This window comes from Gavialis gangeticus, unplaced genomic scaffold (genome assembly GCF_001723915.1).
Source record: "Gavialis gangeticus isolate Ggan-Ray unplaced genomic scaffold, GavGan_comp1, whole genome shotgun sequence".
Lineage (NCBI taxonomy): Eukaryota > Metazoa > Chordata > Crocodylia > Gavialidae > Gavialis > Gavialis gangeticus.
Window position 1 is genome coordinate 7,880,321 of NW_017728994.1, and position 9,286 is coordinate 7,889,606.

At 42.9% G+C, this 9,286-nt stretch overlaps 1 long non-coding RNA gene across 4 annotated transcripts in view; it reads right to left on the reverse strand.

The window, feature by feature from the left end:
• The window catches only part of LOC109287322, a 35,464-nt gene that overhangs the window by 13,940 nt on the left and 12,238 nt on the right, over positions 1-9,286 (reverse strand). The window contains exons 2-6 of one of the 4 annotated variants that reach the window (XR_002094833.1): positions 6,701-6,748; positions 6,403-6,508; positions 4,510-4,757; positions 4,296-4,388; positions 865-921 (exon numbers count right to left, since the gene is read on the reverse strand). This is a non-coding gene — a long non-coding RNA (uncharacterized LOC109287322). The other 3 variants (XR_002094830.1, XR_002094832.1, XR_002094831.1) reach the window with 3 other exon arrangements.

Below are 9,286 nucleotides of genomic sequence, written 5' to 3' on the forward strand. Positions count from 1 at the left end.
CCGACCCTAGAAACTATGAAACTATGAAACTATGAAGTCCAGTCCTGCCAGCCCTGACCTGGCCTATCTGAGGCATGCCACCACTTCTCCCTAGTGAGGTTTGGCTGGGGCCATGCCTTGGTCACTGCTGTTGCTGCCTGTCCTGGAAGTGTAGAGCTGCACCAGAAGGTAAGTGATGAGAGGAGGTACAAGGGACAGCAGGGGGTTGGGAGCCAGGCACAGGCATGAAGGGGCAGATGGAAGGGGAGTACAGGGCAAGGGAGCAAGGGGCAGGGGTCTGGCCCTTCACTCCCACTGCCACAGTTATATTTTCCATACATGGAATATAAATAATTGAGGGGAGTCATCTTAAAAATTCAAAATCATTTTGGATTTGAGTAAATACAGCAATTAGTTTGGAGAAGAGAAGATGGTGGGGGTATCTGATAACAGTCTTCAGATACTTGAAGGGTGGTTTATACTGTAGATGCAGATAGATTTTTTTCTGGGGCAGCATGGAAAAGAAGTGGTCTCAAGTTGCATGAAGGGAAATTTAAATGGAAATTAGAAAGAACATTCTCACCATGGGGTTTGGTTAAGCATTGAAACATGCTACCCAGGGAGACTATGGAGTCTCCATCCTTTGAAAGTTTTAAGAACAGGTTAAAAAGACACTTGGCTGGGATGGTTTAATCAGGGATGATCCTGCCTTGGCCCAGGTGCTGGACTAGATGACTTCCTGTGGTTTCTTCCAGCCCTACTTTTCTATGATTCTATGACAACTGACTTTGGTGAAAGGTGCTATAAGTTTACAGATGGAAAGCATTATAGTGCCAAATATGACTAAACATTTACTAATTAATATAATGAAAGGGGAGTCATTACCTTTATGGATGATTTTATTATCTTTTAATTTTCTGCAGCAATTTTTAACTCTCCGACCTAAGAGTGAAAAAAAACCAGAACATGTTACCAATGGATACAGAGCCAGAGAGATGCATAAAGAACATAGCAATGTACTTGGATACTTTTACCAGTGTAGTTTTATCTAGGCTGTTCAGCTCTGAAAAGCTCTGAAAAGGTTTAGATAACACTGCATTCCTCCTGTTCCCAGCACCAACGTGCACACACAGGTATTCTGATCATTGCTGGAAATAGGGTGGCTATACTAGGGCTAGACCAGGCTTGGGCAAAATACAGCCTGCGGACGAGATATGGCCTTCCAACTGATTTTATCTGGCCCATGGGCAGGCATCCACCAATTGATTATATCTGGCCCATGGTGCTCTACCTGGGGATGAGTCCCACCTGCTTCCACCAGGGGCAGGCTACACTGTGCTCCCACCCACCTTGGCCCCGGCCAGTGCACACAGCTTCCTGGTGGGCTGCTCTCCACGTTGCTGCAGCTGCCTGGGTATTGTTCGGTTCCCCCTGCCCACAGGTGGCCACCCACAAACGGCTGCTTATTGTGCCAGGCAGGCAGAGTGGATGGAAGATGGCTGTGAGCAGAAGCTGGAGCCTTGCATACTGGGGCAGAAGCCACCTGGCTGCAGCTTCCCCCCTGCTTGGCTGGGCATCTGCTGTCCAGTGCACGTCCCCATGGGTTCCTCACACTGCCTGCTGCCCAGAGCAGTGCAGCAGGGGCAGGTAGAGGAGGAGGAGCCACTGGAGGTGGGGGGAGCTGAACAGTACCCAGGCAGCTCCAGCCACACCAAAAGTGGCCCCATTGGGAAGCTGTGCATGTTGACCAGGACTAGGGATGGGGGGAGGAGGTGAGGATTCGCTTTATGCAGAGCACCATGAGGGCAGCCATAGGATGGATAGGGGGGACAGACTGCACCTGCACTGCCCAGGTGAGCTCTCATGCACATTCCCCTTGCCCCCCGTCCCTTCCTCTCCGCACCCCCAGCTAACTCCCAGGACCTAGCATGAGGGCAGCCTCCATACATACACACACACCCAGCCCCCCACACACCCACTCCTCTGCACACCCATCCCTACAGCTGCCCTCCCCCCACACACACTATACAAGAGTAAGACTTTATTTTGAACTATTATGCAATCACCTCTATATACACTACTCAGAAAACAAATCAGGACAAAATTATTATTTTTAAAATAAAATTAAAATGTTAAGATGAAAGTTTGATTTTTTTAGTATACAATTCATTTTTATCTATAATTTGTTAAAATGGTATCTTCTGAAAGATTTTGGTTTGTGGCCCTTGACAGCTCATCAAAACTCATTAAGCAGCCCTCTAGCAGAAATAGTTGCTCATCCCTGGCCTAGACCATGATGGGGAGAAATTCCATCAATTCTTACTGTAAACACAGCCAAGAATTGACCAGTTGTGAGAGGAAAGGAACCAGTAGGCATGAAGTAGTTTGGTCTGAGATTGGAGCTGTTGGGTTGAGTAAGACCAGTTGATCTGCTTTAGCTTGATGGGAGTGCTGCTTTATTCTCCCACCACTAGACTAATTGGTGGCTTAGAACCTTCTTTCCCATTAAAGCTCCCCCGCCACCCCATTCTTGTGGTTTATAACTGCACTGATGCATGATCATTAGGGATCCTAGTTTTCCGTGATTAAAAAACCCAAAGTTCTCTGGCAAAAAAAAGAATTAAAAAATCATGTTTTTTCTGTGGTGAGCCCCCTCACAATGCTGATCGGCCAAGGGGTCCCCCAGCGGCAGCCCCTGTCTTCACTAATGATTTGTTGAGAGGGCTGCCCTTTAGGTAGCCCCATCCCTCACCACTAATTTGTTGAGAGGGGCAAGGCCACACAATGGGCAGCCCTCTCAGCCATCATCTTGGCTGCTTCCCCATGTGCCAGCAGCTTCTCCTTACCCCAGCAGGAGCCTGCATTTGATCTTCAGTAAGGTTTTTTTTCCCTGGCAGTTCTAAAGAATCGCTGTAAAAACACAAATTCTACATTTTTCTGCATTTTTCTGTCATAAACAGATTTCTTGGATTCTGGTGATCACCTAACAGAATGCTTTGGCAGCCTCACTCAAAATTTAGCAGCTTCACCTCATATTACTGATAAACTGGCTTAGATCAATATATTTGTTTGTAAATAAAACAATATTCTCTGTGCAGTCCCTTTTCTCCCCCAGCAGACTCAGTGAGGTGTGTTATGTATGTAGTGAGGTAGCGTGTGTTTTAACATGCGGGTTATCATCATCGTTCTGGAAGAGAATTATTTACAAGCAGCTCAGAGTGACATTTGTTCACTTAAATTTTGGCAAATAGAGAAACCATAAACAGAAATCAGAAGCAATTTTGACACATCTAAAAACTGGGCTAGTTGCAAGTAATTGTTTAACCTGTTTCACTGCAGCAGAGCCTTTCTACTTATCAGATTCACCCATAAAATGACTTACGAGATCTTTCAATAATATTCTATATTTTCTGTAATTGGGTTATTTTGAAGAAAACTGCCCCACTTAAACTTTGGACATTCAGTCTGTTTGTTATGGATATCTGATTTTCATTGTCTACATCTATATGGAAAATAAGCTGTACAGGAGAAGCATGGACCTCCCTCTGAGATTCTGGAAAGCCAAGTTCACTACTGGATATCAGTAGGTAACAACAGAGAAGGTTAAAACTGGAAAATGATCTGTAGATTATCTCCCTGCAAACCCAGAATTAAAATAGAACCAGACATGTTGTGCTGGGTTGATGAATATAAACTATGTTGGTTTAATTGAACAGCAATATTTAATGAAAATTAAACTTATTCTGTAATGGCAAATAGTTCATAATACTGGGAAAATAAAAGTACTGACTGCTTGGTGAAAAGGCAATAGGATAATTTAAAAAAACCTGAGGTGTAAAGGTATAAAGTGATTGCCTTTTTATCTCAGCTTTTTAAAATTTAATTTGGTTGAATGGCCCTTTGTCCCATTAGTACAAACAGAGTGTCATTATGCCAGTGTGGTTTGTGCTAATCAGGAAATTGACTACTTTTATGAAGTTCACCAGTAAGAATAGCCAAAGAGGTGTTTTCTGGAAAATGTAACAATAGACTGCCCAGAGGAAGAACAATACAGTGATTGCAATATACAACGTGCAACAAAGAGTGAAAGATTGCCTTGCAAAGGTAGTCCTTATATAAAGTGGAAAACATTGATACAAGACCAAATCCAGCAGATTCTCTTCAAAGTTAATTGCTACCCTCCTTCCCTGAATACTAGGTTTTAGCTGATTTATAGACCATAAGATCAACCTTAAAATAAAAAAAATACATACATTAAACTGAAAAGTAAAAGAATGAGAAAAAAGAATGCAGTCATAGATAAAGGAATTCACTACCTTCTGCAGAAAAGGCACTGAAACACAGGATCAAGACAAACAGCAAACCAAAGAGAACAGAGAGCTTCATCTTTCCAGCTAGTCAGAAGGTTTCTTTATGGAGCGAAGCAGTGATTTTAATCTGTCTTTAAGCTTAAAACTGTATGCTTTTATATAGCATATCAAAAGAGAATGTTATGTTCAGAAGGGGTGGAGATTTGGCCTTTGTATTTACCTTCAGGAGATGGAAAGAACCAGCCCTTCCAATGTCAAGAAATAGTTGACTCACGAAGTGGCTGACTACACATCTGTACTAGATATGGTCCAAGAGATAAAACTGAGAGCCAAATTTTGAGCACCATAGTATTCACAAGTGCTTGGATGCAGGGTTCCAGCTAGGGACTTCTCTTTTAGCAATGCTCCTGTGGCAGCTATGTCAGGCAACTGTGTGTAAACTCTTGCAGCTCATGATGGAAAGCCTTCCTAGAGAAGCGTGGAAAGATCATTTGAATGAAAAGAGCTTAAAATTATTGCTTAAAACAATGCTGTTAACTTAAAGTAATAATACTTCTGGTCGCGTAGTATATTCCTGGGTTTATTATTAACTTCTTGGAATCTATTACAACTGCATAATTATGCCACTAAATAGATTCTTGTTAACAGCCTAGATAAAGAAGTCCATCTAAACTCTGTAGTGTCAAGGTCCAGGTTGCACATATTGAAAATATATTTTAAATAGAGATGAATTGTGAAGCCTGTATTCACTGCTTAAGTAAGCAATGGTGCAGATTTGACATAGGTTATTCTTTAGGCCCAAATGGCAGAAATCTCATAAAAACAGCTCATCTCACAACATTTCAGTTTCACCTAACTCTGAATCTGGAATTGGATAGGACCTGGAATCAAAGCTTATTCTGAAATTCAAAAGGATCAAAACTGAAGTTCTAGACTTGACCTATCTCCGATATGTAAGTTTCATAGTTAAGAGCTTTATTACTTTCTTATCTGCATTAGCTTATCAACCACACGAGCTGCTTACAGACTTAAAAAAAAAGAAAAAAGAAAAAACCCCCAGTGTTTTACTTTAAAACTCAGTGTGCCCCTACGCTGAGCCCAGCAGGTGCCCAGAAGAGGCATCATGTCAGTTTGACCTGGCTCACTCAACGTCTGTATAGATCAGGTGCTTCAGCAGGGCTTTTTTGGTGTTTTTATCTAATAGCTGATTGAATCAACTGTAGATAAAAGTACCAAAAAGCCTTGCTGAAGAACACAATCTATGCAGACTCTGTGGAGCATTGCCTCTTCCAGTAAAGCACGTATTTTTTTTTCCATGTCTGCTAGAAGCCATGGTGACAGAAGCAAGTTAATTGAAATATCCAAATATTTTTTTTACTGACTTTGTTTTGATGCTTGTATTTGACAGAGCTGTCAGTTAGCTTCATAAATATTAATGCAACAGCAATGGCATACCTTCACATCCAGTGCTGTCCAAATGGCAGCATGTGGTCTGTGAGAAATTCTGTACCAGGGTAAGAGGTTGCAACATTAACCCCTCTTTGCCAGAGCCACTAATAGGCAGGGCCAGGACCCAAGGAGTTAATGTTGCTGCCACTCATCTAGCCGCAGAATTTCCAAGTCAAGTTCCCTGTTGGACATGTCATTTGGTGGTGATGGGGTGAGCAGCAGTGGCATTAACCCCACCATGGGTGCTGGTCACCATGCTGCAGACTTTCCAGGTCAAAATCCCTTAGAGATGCTTTTCTGTTGTGTGGCAAACCGTGGCTGTGTGGTCAATACATGGGGTGTTAATTGGTTAGGGATGGGGCCACATGATGGACAACACTTGCAGCCAATCAGAAGTGAGGGACAGGGACACTGGAGCCCCTCGGCCAATCAAAGGCATTGGGGGCCCACTGTGCTCCCCCCATGAAAATGGCTGCAGCCCTGTGGTCTGTGCATGAAATCGGCCAACGGCCACCAAGAGTTCAGTAGATCCTAATTATTGAAGCCTTTCACAAAGCAAAGATTTTTACAGCTCAGCCAGTCACTCAGAGTAGGAAGAATGGGTCATCAGGGTTTATATGCCATGTAAGAGCACTGTAATATTCTTGGACTATCCTCCACTGACTTAAAGGTATGCATGTTAAACACAATCCTGAACTATTAAAATTGATGGAAATTTTACTCTCTACTTCAACAAGGATGGCATCAAGCTCTTAATTCAGGATTTAAGCCTGCAGATTGTGGTGGAACAAGACAAAAAAAAGTGAGATTCAATATGCAAACTTTCAAAACATTTACTGCCTCCAGAGGCTCAAACTGAGCTACATTATAAGTATTAAAAATGGACTGTGTGTTATTTCACCTTTAGCAAAAGACATCATCATGACCACTGTGAGAAAGCAGGAAGGTTGCTAATAGCCCACCTCTGTGGCAGTAAAGCTCAGCATGCAACTCCTGCAATTAGTTCCCTGCTGGTAAATTTAAAAAAAAAAGAAGACAGAATCAAGCTATTTTTCTGCTGTTACAAAGAATAATGTTTTTCATAACCTACAACAGCTTCTAGAGAGCATATATAGGAATCTCTACCGCCAAAACTATGCGGAAAACAGGGGGCAAATAGAGTTGGCTTATTCAAGAGAGAAATAACTGAAGCCATAGAAACATTAACATAATTTCTTTTTTTTAGCCAAGAAAGTCATCTCCCTTATTCTCTCTGGTGGAAATTACAGGGCAAGATCACAACATAAAGTTGATTTTGCAAAACATTGGATGGTTGGGGGTGATTTCCAAACAATCATAGTATAAATGCAGAGACAGGAGCCTACTACACATATATCATGTTCTTTCATACTTGTTAGGCAGGATCACAAACATGGTCCAAAAAAACTGGCCCCACTGAAGGGACTACAGTAAGCCCAAAATTTTACTACAGCTAATTACCCAAATTGGAGAGTCCCAGGCTTATTTTAACCATAACTATCAGCTCATGATGAATCATGATATTTCAAAGGCACAAATGTATCTGGAAGTAGATGGAAAAATTGGTTAGAAAGAACTGGTTTGGGGACAGCCCAGTTCAAGTGGACACAGTACTCCAAGGCTACCTCTCTGCTTGCTTTGTTTTTGTTTAGGCACTGCTGTTTTTCCTACAAACTGTGTAGAAGAGATTGTCTCCACAGGGATCTTTCCCTTTTCCTTGATAAGTAGGAAATAAACCTCTGTGGCACTAGACTCCCTCATCTTGTCCCCTGTACCAACATCATATAGAGACTGAGCAAACATCTTGCCACATCTTGCAGTCACCTCCATTGAGAAGTGTTCCTTGGGCACTGACAGACATGGAAAAAACAAAACAAAAAACCTCCACTCTACTGGAAGCAGCAGTGCATTATTTTGATCTGTCTCTGCAGTATCTGCATAGATCAGGCACTTCAGTGAGACTTTGTGGTGCTTTTAGCTAAAGCTGATTCAATCAGCTATTAGATAAAAGTGCCAAATCGATACAAATGTTGGGAAAGCTGGGTGCGACTAATGTTCTGCCTCTTCTGAGAATGTGGTGGGCTCAGTGCAGGAACATGCTGAGTTTAAAGTGCCGGGACCCGTTTCCCACTACACGTCAGCAGTTTTTTTCCCCCTAAGCAGCAGTTACTAACGTAGTAACTAATAGGGCTGTGTAAAGCTTGGTCGAAGATTCGATTCGGCAGAGATTTGGCCCGATTTGGTGGCTGAATCTCTGAATCAGAAGACCCTTTAATCTCTGTGAATCGAATTGGAACCCTTCGAATTGATTTGGAGAGATTCAATGATTCAGTCATAGACACAGCTTTAGGTGTTTTTTCTACATAATTCGAGGTACCCCGTAGCTTGCAAATGATGGGATGCTGGGGCAGATGGAATGTCCCACAGGAGTGCAGGGGGGTCCCCAGTGTGCTTGGCAGTGGACCCAGAAGTGGACCAGAAGCTCTTCCGTAGAGTGCATGGGGGACCCACTCCCCGGCTCAGCAACTGGTGCCTCCTGGGTCTTGGGGGGGCACCTGGGATCCCCCCATGGCCAATTGCCAAGCCGGGGGGGACAGGGCACCCCCCCGTGCACTTGGAAGTGGACCTGGAAGTGGACTGGAAGTATTCTGGGTATGGTGCCAAGCATGGGGGGGGGTGTCCCCATGCTCCTGTGGGACACTCCAACTGCCCCACCATCTCAGCATTTATGATCTGTGCCCGGTACCTCGAATACAGCTGAAACCAAGTCAAATATGGCCTGCTTTGCACACCCCTAGTAACTAATATATTTGCTTGAAATAGCTTCCTAGCACAGAGAATAAAAACTGCTTACGTCACCTGTAATGCAAATACAGGCAGTCCTTGACTTCCAACGTTTTGACTTACAACATTCTGCACTTACAACGTTTATAAGTTGACACCCTGTTTCAACTTTATGATGTCAGTTTCAACTTTACAACACTTGTTCGCTGGCATGGCATGGCATCGGATCAAGTTCGCTGCGTTGCTCATCTCCCTGGAGAACATCTGTTCAACTTTCCTGGGACACTTTCTTTAAGAAAGCAGGCATGAATCCAGAAAAACCTTCAGCCAAAACTTCTGAGAAGACTCTAGCCAAGAACCCTTGAAAAAGTCCAACCAAGAGCCTTTCAAAAAGTCCAGCAAAGTCACCTCAAAGAAGTACTTCCAAATCAATACGATTGCTATTTACAATATAAATACATTAGTGTAGCTTTATTACTCATCTATAATTGATTGAGTACAAAATTCTGGAGCATTTTTAGTGAAAATAGGGTATCGGGCCTTGGTTCAGGAACCAATCCCCCATTTATAACATTGTTTCTTATGAGAAAATTGGTTCCGAGTTACAACGTTTTGACTTAAGACATGGTTTTCAGAAACCAGTGGTGTCGTAAGTCCAAGGACTACCTATACAGTACTGTTGCTAGTTTGCAATCTGTAGGTCCAGAAATTAGTAGTCACCATAGGTTTCACCGCCACTGTGTTTT